Source organism: Phascolarctos cinereus, unplaced genomic scaffold (genome assembly GCF_003287225.1).
Source record: "Phascolarctos cinereus isolate Bilbo 61053 unplaced genomic scaffold, phaCin_HiC Scaffold_9;HRSCAF=440, whole genome shotgun sequence".
Classification (NCBI taxonomy): domain Eukaryota; kingdom Metazoa; phylum Chordata; class Mammalia; order Diprotodontia; family Phascolarctidae; genus Phascolarctos; species Phascolarctos cinereus.
Genome location: NW_027556402.1, coordinates 891355 through 911447, shown reverse-complemented (window position 1 = coordinate 911447; position 20093 = coordinate 891355). Strand labels below are relative to the sequence as shown.

Below are 20093 nucleotides of genomic sequence, written 5' to 3'. Positions count from 1 at the left end.
AATTGCATTAATTTTCTTAGTGCAAATTCATTTGCAGGAAAAAAAGGTCCAAAATCTAACGGGAATGTTGAAAATACATAGGATTGGAGGGTGATAACATTTCCAGACTTTAAATTATAGTATAGGGCTGCAATGATCAAAACTCTGTGTCCTGGGTAAAACATAGAAAGTAAGCCAGTTGAATGCACTCAATAAGGATGAATCAGAAATAATTGAACCCAACTACTCAATGTTTCAAAGCCCTGATGACCTAGTTTACTTAGGAACGAGCTATCCAAACCTAATCTTATGTAGCTAGAACTACTGAAAAACCAGAAAGCAATTTGGCAGATATTGTGCTGACTAGCCTTTTGTTCCAGAAACATAATAATTTTAACATGGATTGCATATGCAGTCTCAATGTTGAAGATTAGGCTACAAAACAAAATAAATAAATAAATATAAGCAAATAAACAGGAGAATAAGATCAGGAGCCTCTCACAGCCAGTTGATTGTAAAGTGGAGAATGCTTAACTGAAGGAATTATAGAGGCAATCATGAAACAGCATATAGTTTTTAAAATTCTTTTTAATGAAAAAGCTGCTGTTTTTAAAAATTCTGTTCATGGATTTATTGATTTTGTTCATCTTTGCAAAAAACCAGCTTATATCCTACAATTTTCTGGACTTTTGGATTTCATATTTATCTTTATTTTATTTCCAAGGTTTTTTTCCTCTTTACTTATTTCATAATGCTTGTTTGTTGAGTTTGTATTTCAAAAAACATATACATTGGGTTTATTAATACTTTTTTTTCCTCTTTGGTATTTTGATCATGTACATTCTCAAGGAATTTTTGTTTTCTTCTGAGGACAGCTTTCACTGTTTCCTAGAAATACTGGTAGGTTTACTCTTAATTACCATTCTTTTTCACACATTTTTTGTTTCTAAAGGGCAGCTAAGTGGAACAGTAGATAGTGCAGCAATCCTAGAGTAAGGAAGACCTGAGTGCAAATACAGCCTCAGATCCTTACTAGCTGTGAGACCCTGGGCAAGTCACTTAACCATCTCCTCCTTAGTTTCCTCATCTATAAAATGAGCTAGAAAAGGAAATGACAAATCACTCTTTTATTTTTGTCAAGAAAACCCAAAGTGAGGTCAATCCGAAGATTCAGACACAACTGAAATAATTGAACAACAATAAAAAATGTTTCTAAAATTTATTCTTTATTATTTATTCAGCATGTCATTATTAACTCTTTAATTTGGTTTGCATATTATGCTCTATTAATTACAATTTTTATTACATTATGGTCTGTAGTGAATGTGTTTGATATTTCTGTTTAACAAAACAATGCATTTATTTTTCTTTTGTCCATTTTCCTAATAGCACCCTGTGGTTCTGAGAAACATGCAGTTACTTTAATACTACCATTTAAAAGATTCAACTCCAAATTTTCCAAGTCTGTTCATATATATGTGTATAAAATATGCACACATGTATATACATATGTATATATAATTTGCCTTTTCATTAGAATTTCTCATCTCCAAGAGTGAAACACTAATATCTCCTTTTATCATTACAATCTATATGTTTTTTCAATGAAGTTAGCTTTTAATTCATGACACAGTGTATGGAATGTTGGACCTGAAATCAGAGAGAACTGAGTTCCAGTCTGGTCTCAAAAACTTACTAGCTGTGTGGTCCTGGGAAACTTACTTAACCACTGTTTGCTTCAGTTTCCTCTTTTGTAAATCAGGAATGATTATAGGATCTACCACCCAGAGTTATGCTAAAGATTAAATGGAATAATATTTGTAAAGTATTTTGCAAATCTTAAAGTGCTATATAAATACTAGTTTTCATTATTTTATGTCATTTTTCTGTCTCCCCTTCCCTTGAATCCTCTCTCCTTTTTTCCTTAAATATATTTATTTAATATTTTAATCTCTCCAATTACAGTAAAACTGATTTTAAACATTCATTTTTTTTAAATTTTGAGTTTCTAGTTCTTTCCCTTCGTCCTCTCCCCACTCACTGAGAAGTCAAACACAATATAGGTTACACATGTGCAGTCATGCAAAACTTATTTCCATATTAGTCATTTTGTGAAAGAAAACACAGATGAAAAGCAAGAAAAATAAATTTAGGAAAAAGGTATGCTTCAATATGTATTCAAATTTCATCAGTTCTTTTGCTGGAAATGCTTAGCCTTTTTTTATCATGAGTCTTTCAGAATTGTCTTGAATCATTGTGTTGCTGAGAATACTTAAATTCTTTACAATTGATGGTCATCTAATGTTACTGTCACCTTATACAATGTCCTCTTGGTTTTGATCATTTCACTTTGAATCAGTCCATGTAGGTCTTTTCAGGTTCTTTGAAATCATCTTCCTTGACATTTCTTAGAGTACAATAATATTCCATCAGAATCATATGACACAACTTGTGCATCCCCTCCATTTCCAATTCTTTTCCATCAGTAAAAGGCTCCTAAAATATTCTTATACATATTGGTCCTTTTCATTTTTGTTTTTTATCCATTTCAGATACAGCTGTAGTAGTGGTATTGATTGGTCAAAAGTATGCATAGTTTTAGAGCCTTTTGGGCATAGTTCCAAATTGCTCTCCAGAATGTTTGGATCATTTCACAGCTTCACCAACAGTGCATTGGTGTTTCAATTTTCCCATATCTTCTCTAACATTTGTAATCTACCTTTTCTACCATATTAGCTAATCTGATAGGTGTAGGGTGCTATAATCAATGGGGATTTAGAGCATTTTTATATGACTATAGTTAGCTTTGATTTCTTCATTTGAAAACTGCCTGTTAATATTCTTTGACCATTTATTAATTGGGGAATGGCTTTTATTTTTTAAATTTGACACATTTCTTCATATTGAGAATTGAGGCCTTTATTAAAGAAACTTGCTGTGATTTTTTTCCTCAGTGATGATTACTGTATATTTTCCTCCATCCTACCCCCTTATTCTACTCTCTCCTTCCACTCTGTCCCTCCTCAAAAATGTTTTGCTTCTGACTATCAAGTCACTCAAACTGCTCTACCTTCTATCAGCCCCACCACTCTTCTCTTATCTCCTTCCCTGACTATTTTCCAGCACAATAAGACAGATTTCTATAGCTGAGCATGTGTATTATCCTCTCTTTGAGTTAATTTCAATGATTGTAAGGGTCATGCACTCCCTCTTCCACCCACCTCCTCCATCTTCCTCTCCATTATAAAAGGTCCTTCACTCCACTTTTATGTGAGATAATTTACCCTATTCTAGCTTTTCCTTTCCACTTCTACAAGTTGATTCCACTTTCTAAATCACTCTTTTTTTTAAAAATCATACCATCACATTTAATTTATACCCTCAGCTTATGTATGTTCCTTCTAACTTCCCTAATAATGATAAAGTTCTTAGGAGTTACAAGTATTATCTTTCCTTGTAGGAATGTAAACAGTTTATCTTCTTGACTCCACTATGATTTTTCTTTCCTGTTTACCTTTTCATGCTTCTCTTGAAACTTGTATTTGGAAGTCAAATTTTCTATTCAGGTCTTTTCATCAGGAATGCTTGGAAGTCTTCTATTTCATTGAATGCCAACATTTCCTCTGAAAAATTATACTTTGTTTTGCCCAAGTAGGTGATTCTTGGTTGTAATTCTAGCTCTTTTACTTTCTGGGATATCATATGCAAACCCTCTGATCCTTTAATGTTGAAGCTGCTAGATCTTGTATTATTCTGACTATAGCTCCAAAATTTGAGTTTTCTTTTTTTCTGTCTGCTTGCAATATTTTTTTCCTTGAGTTGGGAGCATTGAAGTTTGCCTGTCTTATTTCTCAGTTTTTCATTTGGAGATCTCTTACAAGAGGTGATTGGTAGATTCTTTTGATACCTATTCTATTATCTGTTTCTGGTTACCTTCAGGGTAGTTTTCCATGATAATTTCTTGACATATGATGTATAGACTCCTTATCATGGCTTTTAGGTAGTGAAATAATTCTTAAATTGTCTCTCCTAAATTTATTTTCCAGGTCAGTTGTTTTTCCAATGAGATGTTTCACATTTTCTTTTTTTCCCCATTTTTTAATTTTGTTTTATGTCTTCTTCATGACTCATGGAGTTGTTAGCTTCTATTTACCCAAATCTAATTTTTATTTCTTCAGTTAGCTTATGTATTTCCTTTTACATTTGGCCAATTCTACTTTTTAAGGAGTTCTTTTCTATAGTGAATTTTTTGTACCTCTTTTTCTATTTGGCCAATTCTGCTTTTGAAGGAATTCTTATTTTCATTGGATTTTTGTGCCTCTTTGATCTGTTCTTTTTCTTCAGAAGTTATTGTCTTCAGCATTTTTTGTGCGTTCTTTACAAAGCTATTGACTTTTTTTGATGGTTTTCTTGCATCACTGTCATTCCTTTTCTTAATTTTTCCTCTACCTCTCTTATTTCATTTTAAAAATCCTTTTTGAGCTCTTCTAGGAATTCTTTTTCTTTGGCCTGAGATCAATTCACATTTTTCTTTGAAACTTTGGATATAGCTATTTTGACTTTATTGTCTTCTTCTCAGTTTTTGTTTTGATATTTCCTGTCATAGTAACATTTTATGGTCAAGTTCTTTTCTTGTATTTTGATAATTTTCCCAGACTTTTTCTTCACTTTTAACTGTATATGTTAAAATTGAGCTCTGTTGCTAGATTTCAAGGGGCACTATCTCAAGATTCAGGTTTGTGTTTTTTTTTTTTTGTGCAACTGTTTTCAGAGTTAGTTGTAAGGGATCTGTAAATTTTCAGTTCTTTCAAGGTGGTATTGTCTAAGGAGAGATATTTTTATCACTTTACTGTCCTATACTCTCTCCTGTGAGCAACCACAAGCACTGTTTCCCACCCTGCAACTGTGACCAGGGTCCCCGTTCCCCTTTGGCTGCAAGCTCTGTTGGATTAGTGCTTCTTCTTGCCCTAGGACTGTGACCCAGGAGTGCAACCCAGGGCTGCGACTCTTATCCAATTGTGGGCAATACAACAGAGTCCTGCTAGTATTGCCAACAAGGGGACCCCTGTAATCTCCTTCTGACCAGTTCCCTCATCCATCTGTGAGTTAAAAGCTCTGGAAACCACTGCCACAGCTATCAATTCAGCAACCCCCAAGACTTCTTACTGGTTTTATGGCTGGGGCATGTACTGCAATGGAATATGCTCCATTCTCAGCCCTATGCAATAAACCTTTCCTGCCAACCTTCCAAGTTGTTGAGGCCTAGAAAATTGTTTCACCCTGTTCTTTTGTGGTTTCTGATGCTCCAGAATTGGTTTTAAGGAATATTTAAAATTGTTTGTCAGTCAAGTCCCAGCTGAAAAGCTCTGCCATGTTGTCTCTGCTTCCTATGTCCTCTCTTCTGCATAGCCTTCTTTACCTTCCCCCATTCTCTTATCCCCTTCCTTTCTTCTCTTCAACAATAACAGCTAAACAGAACCTTATTCATTCCATTACTCATTCATGCTTTATAGAGCTAGTTAGAGCAGGTATTTGCTAGAACGCCAGACTTGGAACCAAGGAGACTTGAATTTCAATCCTCCCTCAGTCTTCTGCTCAGTGTCACCCTGGATAAATCTCTCAGCCTCAGTTTCTTGTTCTACAAAATATATCATAGTAATAACACTTACCTAATGGATCAAATGAGATAATAAATGGTAAGCACTTTGCAAACTTTTAGGTGCTATATTTCTATTATTAATAATTTACCTTTTGCCCTTTTCTTTGAGTTTTTTGCAAGCTGAATATTATGCTCTGGCTGCTTTAGTTCTTGTTTTAGTAGAAATGCCTCTCTTTTTTAAAGCATCCTTTTTTCATCAATAATGACTGAGTTCATTTTGTCATGGTTTCCATTCTGGGTTGCAGCTTGAGTTTCTTTGCTTTTGTGGAATATACCATGCTATCAGCTTCTGCAATTTTTCCATGCATGAGGACTAATCCTATGTTATTCAAATTCCCCTTCCTTCATACTTGAAGATCTATTTTCTGACTGTCGCACAACTTGTTATTTGTCATTAAAATTATTGAATTTCAGCACCACGGCTTTGGAATTTGGATTGTGAGCTTTTATTCTGGCCATAAAGTGTGCATCCCCTTGATTGATGCTTTGCTGTCTTATTCAGACTTTCCCAGCTGTTTCCTTGTATTGTTTCCTGCTTCATGTTATTCATGGTTTTGTTTGGTTTTGTTTTAGCTTTTCATGTTCTTCGGAGAGGCCTCTAATCCTTGACTTATCTCTCTGAATCCTGTCCTCAAGGTCAATGGCTTGTATCAAAATGATGGACTGTTGTGGCCTATTGCTTCTCTTCTGCCAAATTGTCCTCCATGTCCAGTTTTAGATGTTCCAAATCTGCTAATCTCTCTGTCCCAGCTTCTACTTCTTAGAGAAATTCTGCATTATTGATTCCATTTTTCCTATTGTGCTAATTACATGTGTGTATTTAGTGGAGCACTTTTCAGAGCTCCATCCAAAAAGCTTTCAATTCTGACCTACATTCATTTCTATTGTCTCCTATTTTGAATTTTATTTCGTTTTGTACCTTCCTGAAATGTCTAGTACTATGCTCTGATTTTGAGGGGAGCCATAGGTTTTTTGTCTTTTGTAAAGAATAACTGCTTCACTTTCCTTCATATTACATTTTCTAGGTGAACTTTGGATAATCTTTGAAGTCACAGAAAAGAGTATTCCATTCTCAGCCTTCATAATTCTTCCTCTACTCCTTTCCTTTCTTCATATGGTTGGCCTGAATCAAAGTCTGCAACTTCCTTTGGAGGCAGGATTTTATTTTATTCTTATTTATTAATAACCACTATAGCCATCAGGGTCCCTAACCTAGGATGGGACCTGGAGACAAAAAAGAAGCCTTCAACTTCACATGTGCTTATATTCAGGGATCCAAGAAGGCCTAATGGGATGGGCCACTGGGTAAGACTCCTGTGCAAGAATATTCTTTCATGTGAATTCATACACATTGTTCTTTACAACTGAAGCCTTTCTTCCCTTCTGTGTTTAGCTATAATTACTATACACATGGCACATGATCCCTTTTGCAGTGGGGATTAACATGAAGTCAGCTAGCATTTATTATTACTCCACTCCCAGCCCCGTACTAAGCACTTGGAATACAACAAAAGACAAAGTGAGTCTAAAGATTTTTTTTTCAAAAATTCCCCTTACTCATCTCAGATGTTACTCCTTGTCTCTAGCTACAATTCTTTGTCAACTGCCCTGAGAGTCATGGTATATTTTCTTAGGCTTTGGTAGTAGTGATTTCAGAATGATTCTTTGCTGCTGCAAATGTTTCTTATTTGTGCTGGAGTAGAATGTAAGCTCTTTGAGGGCAGGACTTCCTTTGTTTTGTTTTGTTTTTGTCCTTGTTTACCCATGTACAGCTCTGTGTCTGGAGTATATTTGGGGATTAATGAATGCTTGCTGAATGGAATTAGATTAGGATTTCCTCATTGTAGTACAATGTGTCTTGCTCATTCATTCCTTTGATTTCTTCAGTCTTCAGGATATGAGCAGTTCCTCTGGAAGGTCACTTCAGTGCCCTTGTCTTTCTCTTTCAATGAATTCTGGCTATTCTTGGGTGATGAGAGGGAGCTTGGCTCTCTTGGTTGTCTTTGATCCTTGGAAATCTAGCAAGCTTCAGAAAGCAACAGAGCATGTGGAATTCAGGCAGCTCGCTGCTGGGCCCAACTCGTTAGCAGGAGCTGTAGATGGTATCTAGGCCAGGCATCATAGAGATCATTGCATTCTTCTCCACACTGGGAGGTCTGTGGTTCCCTGAGGGAAGGCTCAGTTAGATATCCCCTGGATTAAGTGATGTGTGTTTGCATGCATACAAAGAATCATGTATGAATAAAATGTGGTGGTAACAGGCATCAAAATAAAGGAAATAATTTCCTGAGTTAGGACTACATACAAACATAAATTCATGAATGTAGAGCAAATAGGATTTCATGATTCTATTAATAAAAATAGCTGACATTTTTGTAGTGGTTTATGGTTTGGCAAACTCTTTATAAATATTATCTTATTTGGTCCTCACAACAACCCCGAGAGTCGGGTGCCATTATTTTCTCTATTTAACAAATGAGGAAATAGAAGCAGACAGACTTTACCTGACTTGCCTAGTGTCGTGCAGCAAGTAAGTGTTTTAGGCTGGATTTGAACTCAGGACTTTGTGATTCCAAGCACAGCTATGCCACTTTGCCCCCAGCCCACTTTTATGTGGAAGCACTTACAAATTATCATTTATCCCAAATATATGCAGACTTATGTGAACCTTTCATTTCATACAATGTGGAATTTCACAAAGCCTGTATATGTGACTTTTTTAAATTAATTAATCAAAAGTTCAAGATCTGTTCCAGCTCTGATATTTCATAATTCTATGGTTACGTGATGGGAACCCGATGTTTCCTTTTGATCATTTGAAAATTCTATTTCACTTGAGACATTAAAGACAGAATGTGCCTTAAGAGAAGGGGTTTTTAATCATTTGAACTCGGGAAAAATACCAACAATGATGTGTATGTTTTTTTTTTCCTTTCAGATTTCTGTTCAGAGACATGCTCACTGTCCACAACCATTTGAAGTGAATCGACATTCAGGATAAGTGGTAAAAAATATGAATTTATTATAAATAATGATATGAATCAGTTCTCCCCAGAGATACAGAGTCTTACTTTAATGATAGAGTTAATTAGTTTTCCAATAGCCCTGGAATTAGGCTGAGTGAGAGCCATGAAAACCATTACAGCTGTTGGTGAACCATGGTGGGAAATAAGCAGCTGGATTAACTGTTCTCCTCTGCTTCTTCTGTTGTCTCTTCTAAGAAAGAGTCTTGCAGTTGACCATTTTTGCTTTTCTTTGGGTGAAAAAAAAGGTGCCAATAATGTCAATGTAGGGAAAGAATGGTTTTAATATAAGATATCATAAGTGAAAAGCAATAACAAGATCAAAAACAGAAAGTAAGATGGTAGAGATCAAAAAGGAAACGCTTCGCATTTCTGTGTCCAAGGGCCAGGAATTTTAGACATGCTCCCCCCTTTTCTGCATCATTCCTAATTGTTTTCAAAAATGGTTGGTGAAATTGACAGTTCTACCAGTATGTTAGAAGGCTTTATTTCCAATAGCAACTCTGACATTTGCTATTTTGATCTTGTGTTACTTTGTCTGTTATCTGGACATCCAAGGAGCATTCTGCTTAGCAAGCAGGCAATTGGAGGTCTATTTCTCACAAGGTTTGTTTAGCCCCTGCACAGCTAGGGAATTCCTTCACTTTTGAGAACAATGGATACCAAAGCTTAAGGGAAAATAATGGCAATTGATTTAGTTACTTACATAAAGGAGCTACTTCAGGGATGGAAAGTTTAGGTGGCTTTAACAAGAATCAGCAGAGGAGACAGGTCTTCAAGGGCAGATCCAATGCTAATATTGAGGTCCATAGTTCAAGGAAATTGAAGAGGAGAAGAGAGGTTTGGAAAAGAAAAAAGTCACCCTTCACATACACATAAACACATAAACATTTCAGCTGTCTTGATGAGATAATGGCATTTGCAAGACTACTTTCATGGGAGCCACTGTGGGATACAGTCATTTCTGTAAGATAAGGGCCCCTTTTTTGTTTTTTGTGCTCAGTGTTTAGTTTTCTCTCTGAAGGCAGATAGAATTGTATATCATGACTCATAATGGGTCATTGTATTGAAGTGAGTAGCTAAGTCTTTCACAGGTGATCATCATTATAATATTACTGTTACTGTGTACAATGTTTTGTTAGTTCTGTTCACTTCACTTTGTATCCATTCATATGAGTCTTCCCAGGATTTTCTGAACCCTTCCCCCTCATCATTTTTATAGCAAAATAATATTCTATCATAATCATATCCCACAACTTATTCAACCAATCTCCCAATCTTATCCCACAACTTATTCAACCATTCCCCAATTGATGGGCAATTCTTCATTTTCCAGTTCTTTGTTATGAGCCCACCTCTTAAAAGACAGCATGACAAAAGAAGAGATAGTTATTTGGAGTATTTCAGAAAACCATCTCTGCTAGCTTTGCATATATGTATGTAATAATGGATTTCTCTTTCATCAATATAAATTTATATCTGTTTTTAAAAAATCTTTCTAATTAAGGAAATGTCTGTGCTTTAGCTTAAATTATGGTAACCATTTATAAAATAAAGTATCAAATACAGAAAGTAGGAAAACAGATATGGCAGATTACAGAAATAAAAAATTATTTTCCTAATATAGGTAGAAGCAGTTATTTTGATTTGCCTTTCTCTTATTAGTAACTAAGAGCAATCTTTCATGTAATTGTTAATATATTCCTTTGATCACTTAGCAATTGAGGAATAACACTTGTTCTTATATGTGTGTGTTAATTTCATATATGTATACTATATATACATAGTGTATACATATGTGTGTATATATGTATGTATCTATATACACATATATATGTGTGTATATGTATGTATATATATGTATGTATGTATGTGTGTATATATATGTGTGTATATATATATATAGATATGATATAAATATAAATATAAATATAAATATAAATATAAATATAAATATAAATATAAATATATATATATATAATATTAGACATTGGTCAGTGAGTACTAGTTTAAAGATTTTTAACCTAATCAATTATTTTCCTTCTCAGATAGAATACTTATTAATACATCCCACACACTGTACTAAGTGCTAGGAATTAAAATATAAGCAAGAGATATACTATCTTATATCAAGAACTTGCCTTCTAATGCAGAAAGGCAACAATAGAGTGGTGCTGGAAGGTACGGGGTAGGCATGAAGAAGAGATACTTCAGCATGGTGTGCATTATGAGAAAAGAAGAGTAGAGTGGAGACTTGGATTCTGGTAAGATAAGTCAAAAGCTTACTTTTCAGAGAAGAGCGACTCAATTGTTACATTCATTTCACTGGTGGGGAGGAGGAGGAAGAGATGTTCTGAGTAGAGATGGCATCACTGGAGTCAGCCAGGAATCTTAGTTGCATTGATTTTGTTCATGTAAAAGCTTTTACATTTCATGTATTTGAACTTACCTGTTTTAGCTTTTATAATCACTTCTATCCACTGCTTGATCACACATTAACCCTTGAGTCAGAGTCATAAACACACCTGTTGTTGTTTTCATCTTTTTAAAAACATGGTTTCATCTTTAATATTCTAGGATCATATCACTTTTGAGTGTATTGTATTACATGTTCCAAGATGTTGGTTAAATTTCATTTCCATCTAATTTATTTCTGTTTTCCCTTACTATGCTTATCTACTATGCTTGTTCATTACTAAGTAATGTATGTTTAGCTTTAATTGATCATTAGGTTATTGAGTTCAGTTATTTCTAGTTCTTCCTTATCTGGTATGGTTCACTGATCTGCTTTTCCATTTCATTTTTACTAATACCTAGTAGTTTTGATGTTTACTCCTTTATAGTGTAACTTGAGGTGTGAGAAATGTTATTCCCCTTCATTTACTTTTTTCTTTTTTTTTTTTGTCTTGAGATTCTAAGCATTTTGTTCCTCCAAGCTAATTTTGACAATGTTTTGTCTATCTCTCTAAAATACGTCCTTGGTAGTTTTATTAGCATAACACTAAATCTCTAATAATCTAGGTAACATAGTTTTTATTAGCATGGAACCATGGGCAATTAATATTTCTTTAGTCATTCAAGTAATTTTTTTATTGTTTTAAAGGACATTTTGTAATGATATTTGCTAAGCTAGGCTTTGTCTTGGTAGATTTACTCCAAAACATTTGATGCAATTTAGAATCAAATTTCCCTTTATGTTTTTTTAATAATTTTGTTACTGATATTTAGAAATGTTTCTATGTTTTTCTGCTAATTTTTGAAGCTTTTGATCATCTCAGTTATCTTCTTTGTTTCTTCTCTGTGGTTTTCTAAGCAAATCATCATATTATTACACAACAGGGGTATTGGTATGTCTTCTGTCCTAGCGTTGATGTCCTGAATTTTTTCTCTTGTCCTATTGATAACATAAACATTTCTTTTTTTTTAACATTTTATTTTTTTCAAATTACATGTAAACAATTTCAACATATTTTTAAAATTTTGAGTTCCAAATTATCTTTTTTCCCTTCATTACCATCTTTTCTCTCTGAGACAGTAAGCAATTTGATAAAGATTATACATGTGCAATCATTCAAAATGTATTTGCATATTAATCATGTTGGAAAAAGCAAATATTTCTAGAACTATGTCAACCATTAGTAGGAAAAATTAATGTTCTGTTTTGTTCCTGTATATATCAAAAAGGTTTTCATCATTTCAAAAATGCTGACTTTTTATTTCAGATATGTACTTTTAAATTATCTTTTAGAATGACCCTTACTGTACTTGTGCTTTGTATGGCTTTGACATAAATGACTGTTATAAATTACCAAAGGTTTTTCCTGTATCTATTGATATAATCATATGATTTAGGGTGTTTTATTTTTAATATAATTATTTCTATTGCTTTCCTAATATTGAACCCTCCCTGAATTCCTGGAAAAAAATTCAGCCTAGTCATAGGAAAATTTTTTGGCTGTATTGCTGCAGTCTTTTGCCATGATTTTATTTAAAATTGATACATCCATATTCATGAACAATTTTACCCATAGTTCTAAAGCTTAGCTTAATCTTTCCCTGGGTTAAAATTTAGTAGCATATTTCTTTCTGGAAAAATTTTAGAATACTTTTTTTTTATTTTTGAGACTAAATTGTATGGCATAAATATTATTTTCTATTCAAGTATTTGATAAAAAAAAAAACCCATTGACTAGTGTCTCTACTTGACCTTATGTTGGTAGTTTATTTATGACTTGCTTAATTAAATTTTTAGAGATCTTAATTTCATGTTCTGCCAATTTGGGTATTTATGTAATTTGTTTCTTTATAAATCTCAAGATGTACTTGTTTATAGAAGGCTCTAATAGTTTCCTTTATTTCTCATCTGTTGTGATTTTTACCTTTTTTATTATTTTTTGCTAAAAAACAAGCAAGACTGGTCTCCACATTATTCTATATTATTGTGGCTGGAAGTCTGGTGGTTATTCATGCGCCCTATCATACTGCTACTCATCTGATTCACTATGACCTTCTAACCTGGGCTGCTTTGCGCCTTTTTAGGCAGGCTGGTGACCCTCCACTACAGGGGCCTCACCATATTGATGTCTACCAAAGCAGAGAGAAGGCCGGTATAGCAACATTCGAGTGTGTGCTTGGAAATGTTAAAAAATCATCTCTCTGCCAACATACACATTTACATTTGATATGCATTATTAATATTTTCTCCATCACTTTTTTAAAGTCTAGAAGTCATCAAAGCAATCATTCATGTCCTAATTTGCAGCATTTGCTGATTTCCAAGGTGTAAATCCCTGCACAGAAAATTTAACAATTGCCTCTTGGACAGTAAGAGATTCATCCAGCATTTTTCTGTCTACGTCAGAGTTTTGGAGGGGAAATAATGTTTGAGCCTTAGTCCAGGTTGCAAAGGGGCCTAAAAACTAAATGGAGGATTTTATATTTTGTCCCATAGAGAACCTTGGAGTTTACTGAGAGACATAGATATGCATTTAAGGCAATTCACTTGGGCACTAATGCAGAGGATGGGATGGAGTTGTAGACATTTGAGGCAGGGAGACCCACAGGAGGCCATTGCAGTACCTCAGGCTCAAGGTCTGAACTAACATGGTGGCTGTAGCATGAGCAGGGAGAAGCCATCAAATGAGAAGCATGTGGTGGAGGGAGGAATGGCAAGATTTGACAGCCATACCTGAAGTCGAAGCATGAGGAGTCAATGTAGCACCAAGTGGTCTCCCCTGGGAGAATGGAATAATGGTGTTGACTTTGACATAACCAAGGATGTCTGGACAAGCCCTGGATTTCAAGGAAATCCAGTTTGGGAAATGCTGTATGTTGGGTGAGTTGTCTGTGAGACATGTGGTTTGGAACTTCCTTTTCCTACTCAGGAGCTGCTGAATAGAGCTAGAGGAAAATCATCAATCTGTGCTGACTAGGTGGGTACATGACAATTGATGTGTCCTTATCTGTCCTGGGACCTCCCTTAAACAAGGCAAACATTGGATCCCCTCTGCTCACTTTACTGAGCTGCTCCTCACAGAAGGTGTTTCAAATCCCATCTCTCTTCAAGGCTTCTGTCCCCATCTCCCCCAGCTCATGAATCTTGTCCCATACTTCACCAAAAAAATCAAGACCATTTGCAGAGAACTTATCTTTCTCCTCCCTTCATATCATTCTGACAGCTTTCCTCTTCCTCCATTATCTCCTTCTTCTCTCAGGTCTTGAGTGGAGAAGTGGCCCTTCTCTTTGCCACCACTAAACCCTCTACATGTACACTTGGTCCCATTTGCTTTCCCCCTGCTGCACACTTTTCCTGTAAATTATCCTCTTCCCCCTTGCTGTCATCTTAAATATCTTCTGAATAGAATCTTTTACTGGCTCCTTCTCTGTTGACTGCAAGAAGGTTCATGTCTCTTCTATCATCATTATCAATTAAATTTAAAAACAAACCAAAGGAAATAACCTCATGTGATCCCACTACTCCATTAAGTACTGCTCGGTAATTCTTCTCTCCTTCTTTGCTAAACTCTTTTGTCAAGTCCTGCCAAAATGATGCCTACCTCCACCTCTCCTTTCACTTCTCAGTTTTCTGTATTGTCTTCCAAACTCATCATTCAACTGCAGCTACCCAGTTCAAAGTTACCAAATAGATTTTTTAAGAATACCTTTTTGTTGGTACAATTTGATTTCTTTCACCACCCAAATGACTTTTAGTATTTCATTCCCTTTCTCCTCTCAGAAAGCCATCCCATATAATGAAGAATATTTTTAATAAGAAAGAAAAGGAGAAAGAAGGGGAACAAATCCCCCAAACTGATTAACATATTGAAAAAGCTGCCAACATACTCAGTGTTATGCACCTGTGGACCTGGTGTTTCCGCAAAGGAAGAAGCTGGGATGTCTTTACACTTCTCTTCTTTGTAATTACAGGGCATTAACTTTTTTAGCCTTCATTTTAATAGTTTTGAAATTTAATTTAATTTTTAACTTTATGTAACAATATAGTCTCTTTGATCTTTCATGATCGTCTCTTTCCTTTGTTCAATTCAGTCCACGGCATACAGTAGGCAGCCACTAAATTCCAGGTACCATGATGGTCACTTGGGATACAAAGTCACAAACCAAGCACTTCTTGTCTGTAAGGAACTCCTATGGAGTGATTCAGAGTCAGGGGAGACAGTGAAATTCCAAATCTATGCAAAGTAGGTACAAAGAAAATACTTGAGGAAGGGCATGAGAAAATTGAGTGATTGAAACAATTTCTGGAGGAAGAATTTTACTTCACAGGTTCTTATAGGAAGAGAGGGATTTAGTAAGATGGAGGGGATAGTGCATGCTAGTCATGTTGAAAGGCAAACAGGTCAGAAGATGGAGTGTTACATTTGTGTAAAACATAGTAAGTAGGCTCATTTGCTTGAAAAGAAGAGGGCAGGAAGCATAGTAAAGTGTCACAAGTTTAGAAAGTTCGGTCAGGGCCCAGCTAGTTGGTGCAGTGGACAGAAGACTGGTCCTGGAGTCAGAAGGACCTGAGTCAAATTCAGCCTCAGGCACTTACCAGCTGTGTGACCCTGGGCAAATCATTTAACCCCAATTGCTCCCCTCCCCACTGCCCCCACCCCAAAGAAAGATCACTCACCCCACTAGCATTTATTAAGAGTTTAGTATGGCCAGGCACTGTGCAAAGTGCTGAGAACAAAGAAAGCCAAAATAATAGAAACAACCATAAAAGCAGACAACAATGCCTTCTTCACCAGGAGCTCCCAATCTAAGGAGGGAGACAGCTCAGAGGAAATGCTCAGATTTCCTGCTGGCAAAAGGCTTGCGGCAGAAGTACCTTAGCTGATACTTGAAGAAAGCTCAGAGGTCACGAAGTGGACATGAGCAGGGGAGCATTCCAGGCTGAACAACAGCCTGAGAAAAGCCTCAGAACTTCAGGGTCCTGTGGGAAGAGCAGACAGGAGGCCAGCGTCCTAGCCCCCAGAATGTTTGTTGAGCAGAGCAAGGTGAAAGAACACTGAGAAGGTTGGAAAAGGTCAGGATAGGAAAGGCTTTCAAAATGAAAAGTCAGTTTAAAACAGATCAGTCAGAGCACGATTTTGACGGGCTCCAAATACAGCAAAGCAAAGCTGAAATTTCATGCGAGGAGAAAAAAAGAGTCATTGGAACTTCCTTGTTTGGGGAATGACAACTATCAGATGCCCAATTTCAGAACATCACTTGGGTAGATTTGTGAACGAAGATGGAAAGAGAGTGGAGGAACAGAGACCAACTAAGAGGGTGTTGGACTAGGCCAAGTGAGAGAGGATGAGAGTGAGAAGAGGGTGTAGCTCAGTGATTGGGGAGAAGGGGACAGATGTGGTTGATGATGGATCAAGAGAAGGGACGTGACTTATTGAATGGATACGAGACGCGGGGGAGAGGGAAATGTTGTGGATTGCATATAAGGTGTGAGCTTTGTGTGCCCTGAACAGAAATGGTCCATTTCAGTCATGTCTAACTCTTCATGACAATATTTGGCCTTTTCTTGGCAAGGATGTTGATGTGGTTTACCATTTCCTTCTCCAGTCAATTTTACAGATGAAAAAACTGAGGCAAACAGGGATGAGTGACTTTCCCAGGGTCACATAACCATTAAGTGTTAGGTCAAATTTGAACTCAGATCTTTCTCACTCCAGGTCTGTCACTGTATGCACTATGCCACCCAGTTGCCACCAAAGCAAAAAGAGACAATTTAGGGAAATAGGAGGGCTGGGAGAAGGGCAAAAATAAAGAGTTCTGTTTTAGAGGCATTTGACTAAGAATTCTTACTGTAGCCATTGTCAGGTAAGGGTCTCTATTATTTGGGGATGTAATCTTTGATATTTAGGTCATATACATTGCTAATGTATTTTTATTAGTTTTTTTTTCCTGCATGCCCTGAAACTGTTCCCATTTATTGAAGTAACATTTCCCTTTTTGTAGATGCTACTAAAAAATCGAGCTCATTCAGGCTTTGTCCCTTTCCCTTTCTCATTCCTTGGTTTAAGCCTTTTAAGATACTATGTGAAGTCCCATTTTGAGAGGAGTCTTAATTGTTGTGCTTCTCTCTTGAACAGTGGGTGTCCTGCAAAATTAGCCCACAAGCACAGTCTTCCTAAATCAGCAGAATTTTCTACCATTGCTACTTTCTTTTGCAGACAGAGCATTGTTGTCCACGTGCCAGCTAATCAAGAAATCAAATAGTGCGGCCAAAAGCAACCTCAAATCAGAGCTAGGGTAATGAAATTAATTTTATCTTTGAAGAGAGAGGAACATGGAAAAGTACCAACATGGTTCATGAAAATACACTGTGGCCACTCACCCAACTCCCAATGCACAGGCAAGTTCAGGTCTCTGTGGGGAAAATGTGAGCTCTTCTCTTGAGTTCAAGGGGTAAACTTGAGATGCTGTGGCTTCTGTCACTCACAGCCCCATATTTGGGGTATAATTCCCCATTCTCCTTTATCGATTAATTAGTAGAATTTGATTAGCATTTAGAAAAGAATATTTACTGAGGAGCTGCCAGGCAAATAATAATTCCAAAACAGTTCCCTGGCTCAGGAATATACTTTCCACTTACACACACAAACCCCTAAGGAGATGGGACTGACAATAGCTGAGGAGGACTCCATGCAGCATGAAGGGTCCTTTCCAATTCCCAGCTCAGTAAGTCCTTTTCCCCTTTGTTGGGCTCTTCCTGGAATCCTCCAAAGGGGTCATCCTCTGTTGGGCTTCATTTGCTGGGGCCATCCTAGAGTACAAAGCTAGTATCTCTCTGTCTTCTTATGGCAGCTTCCACCACTGTTGGGGGCAGAGGCAGGGGACACTCTCTTTCCATCTCCATTTGCAGGTGCTTCCCGTATCATCAGCTATGAAAACTCCAACAAACTCTGATACTACCTACAGTCTTGGAAGTATGCATCCCAAGGGACTGTTAGGGTACAGAGATTCATAAAAAAGAACTCTTCCTGGGTCGAGGTCCTTACCTACCCTCAGGCACAGAAAAGGGTCATATCTATGAAGACTTGATGTCCCTTCATTTCTCCTTCATTATAGCCCCCAGAGAGGAGCTCCAAAAAGTTATCAACATGTACCACCAAACTTCCTTTCTGAAGTCACCTAACTGCTGTATTCAATTAGAGACAGTGCACAAGAATACAGAGGGGACTCTTCCTGTGCCATTTACATTGTCCAAGAGCTCAGCCCTGTTCCCTAACTTTTCATCCCTCTACGCATTCTTTTTTTTTGTAAGTCTTTTCTTTTTTTATTTTATTTTATTTTTCCCCCAATTTTGCTGATTTATTGATTTATTAACAATCACTTCCATAAGCTTTAGAGTTGAAAATTTTTCTCCCCTTCCCCCCCCACCCTCCCCAAGATGGCACACAATCTGATATAGGTTTTATGTTTACATTCCTATTAAACATATTTTCACATTAGTGAAGTTGTAAGTAAAAATTAAAACCAATAGGAAGAACCATCAGAAAGGTGAAACAAAACTCAACAGAAGGTAAAAATAAGTGATAGCGATTAGACTTCCATAATTCTTTCTTTGGATGCGGACAGCATTTTCCATCCTAAGGCCTCTGGAGATGTCTTAGATCCTTGTAATACTGAGAGAGGTTCAGTTTAACAATTTAGTCATGCATAATGTGGCTGTTATTGTGTACAAAGTCCTCTTGGTTCTGCTCACTTCACTCAGCATCAGACCATATAAGTCCTTCCAGGTTTTTCTGAAGTCAGCCTGTTCATCATTTCTTATAGCACAATAGTATTCCATTACATTCATATGCCACAACTTGCACAGCCATTCCCCAATTGATGGACATCCTCTCAATTTCCAATTCTTTGCCACCACAAAAAGAGCTGCTATGAATATTTTTGTACATGTGGGTCCTTTTCCCATTTGTTTGATCTCTTTGGGATATAGCCCTAGAAGTGCTATTGCTGGATCAAAGGGTATGCACATTTTTGTAGCCCTTTGGGCATAGTTCCAAATTGTTCTCCAAAATGGTTGGATCATTTCACAACTCCACCAACAATGTATTAGTGTTCCAATTTTCCCACATCTTCTCCAACACTGATCATTTTCCTGTTTTGTCATGTTGGCCAATCTGATAGGTGTGATGTGGTACCTCAGAGTTGTTTTGATTTGCATTTCTCTAATCAATAAAATTTAGAGCATTTTTTCATATGACTATAGATGGCTTTAATTTCTTCATCTGAGAACTGTCTGTTCATATCCTTTGACCATTTATCAATTGGGGAATGGCTTTGTTCTTATAAATTTGTCTTAATTCTCTATATATTTTAGAAATGAGGCCTTTATCAGAGAGACTGGTTGTAAAAATTCTTTCCCAATTTTCTACCTTCCTTCTAATCTTAGTTGCATTGGCTTTGTTTGTGCAAAAACTTTTCAATTTAATGTAATCAAAATTATCCATTTTGCTTTTCATAATGTTCTCTATCTCCTGTTTGGTCATGAATTCTTCTGTTCTCCATAGATCTGATAGGTAAACTATTCCTTGTTCTCCCAGTTTACTTATGGTATCAGCCTTTATATCTAAGTCATGAACCCATTTTGACTTTATTTTGGTATATGGTGTGAGATTTGGGTCTATGCCTAGTTTCTGCCATACTCTTTTCCAGTTTTCCCAGCAGTTTTTTTCAAAGAGTGGGTTCTTATCCCAGAAGCTGGGGTCTTTGGGTTTATCAAATAATAGATTACTATAGTCATTGACTACTGTGTCTTGCATATTTAACCTATTCCACTGATCCACCTCCCTATTTCTTAGCCAGTACCAAGCAGTTTTGATGATTGCTGCTTTATAATACAATTTAAGATCTGGAATTGCTAGGCCACCTTCCCCTGCATTTCTTTTCATTAGTTCCTTTGATATTCTGGACCTTTTGTTTTT

At 36.3% G+C, this 20093-nt stretch overlaps 1 protein-coding gene across 1 annotated transcript in view; it reads left to right on the top strand.

Moving 5' to 3' along the window:
- Positions 1-20093, top strand: part of SGCZ (sarcoglycan zeta) — a 541542-nt gene that overhangs the window by 184323 nt on the left and 337126 nt on the right. The window contains exon 2 of the mRNA XM_078148100.1: positions 8577-8642. The gene's annotated coding sequence lies outside the window, so the exon portion shown is untranslated. The remainder of the gene's footprint in view (positions 1-8576; positions 8643-20093) is intronic.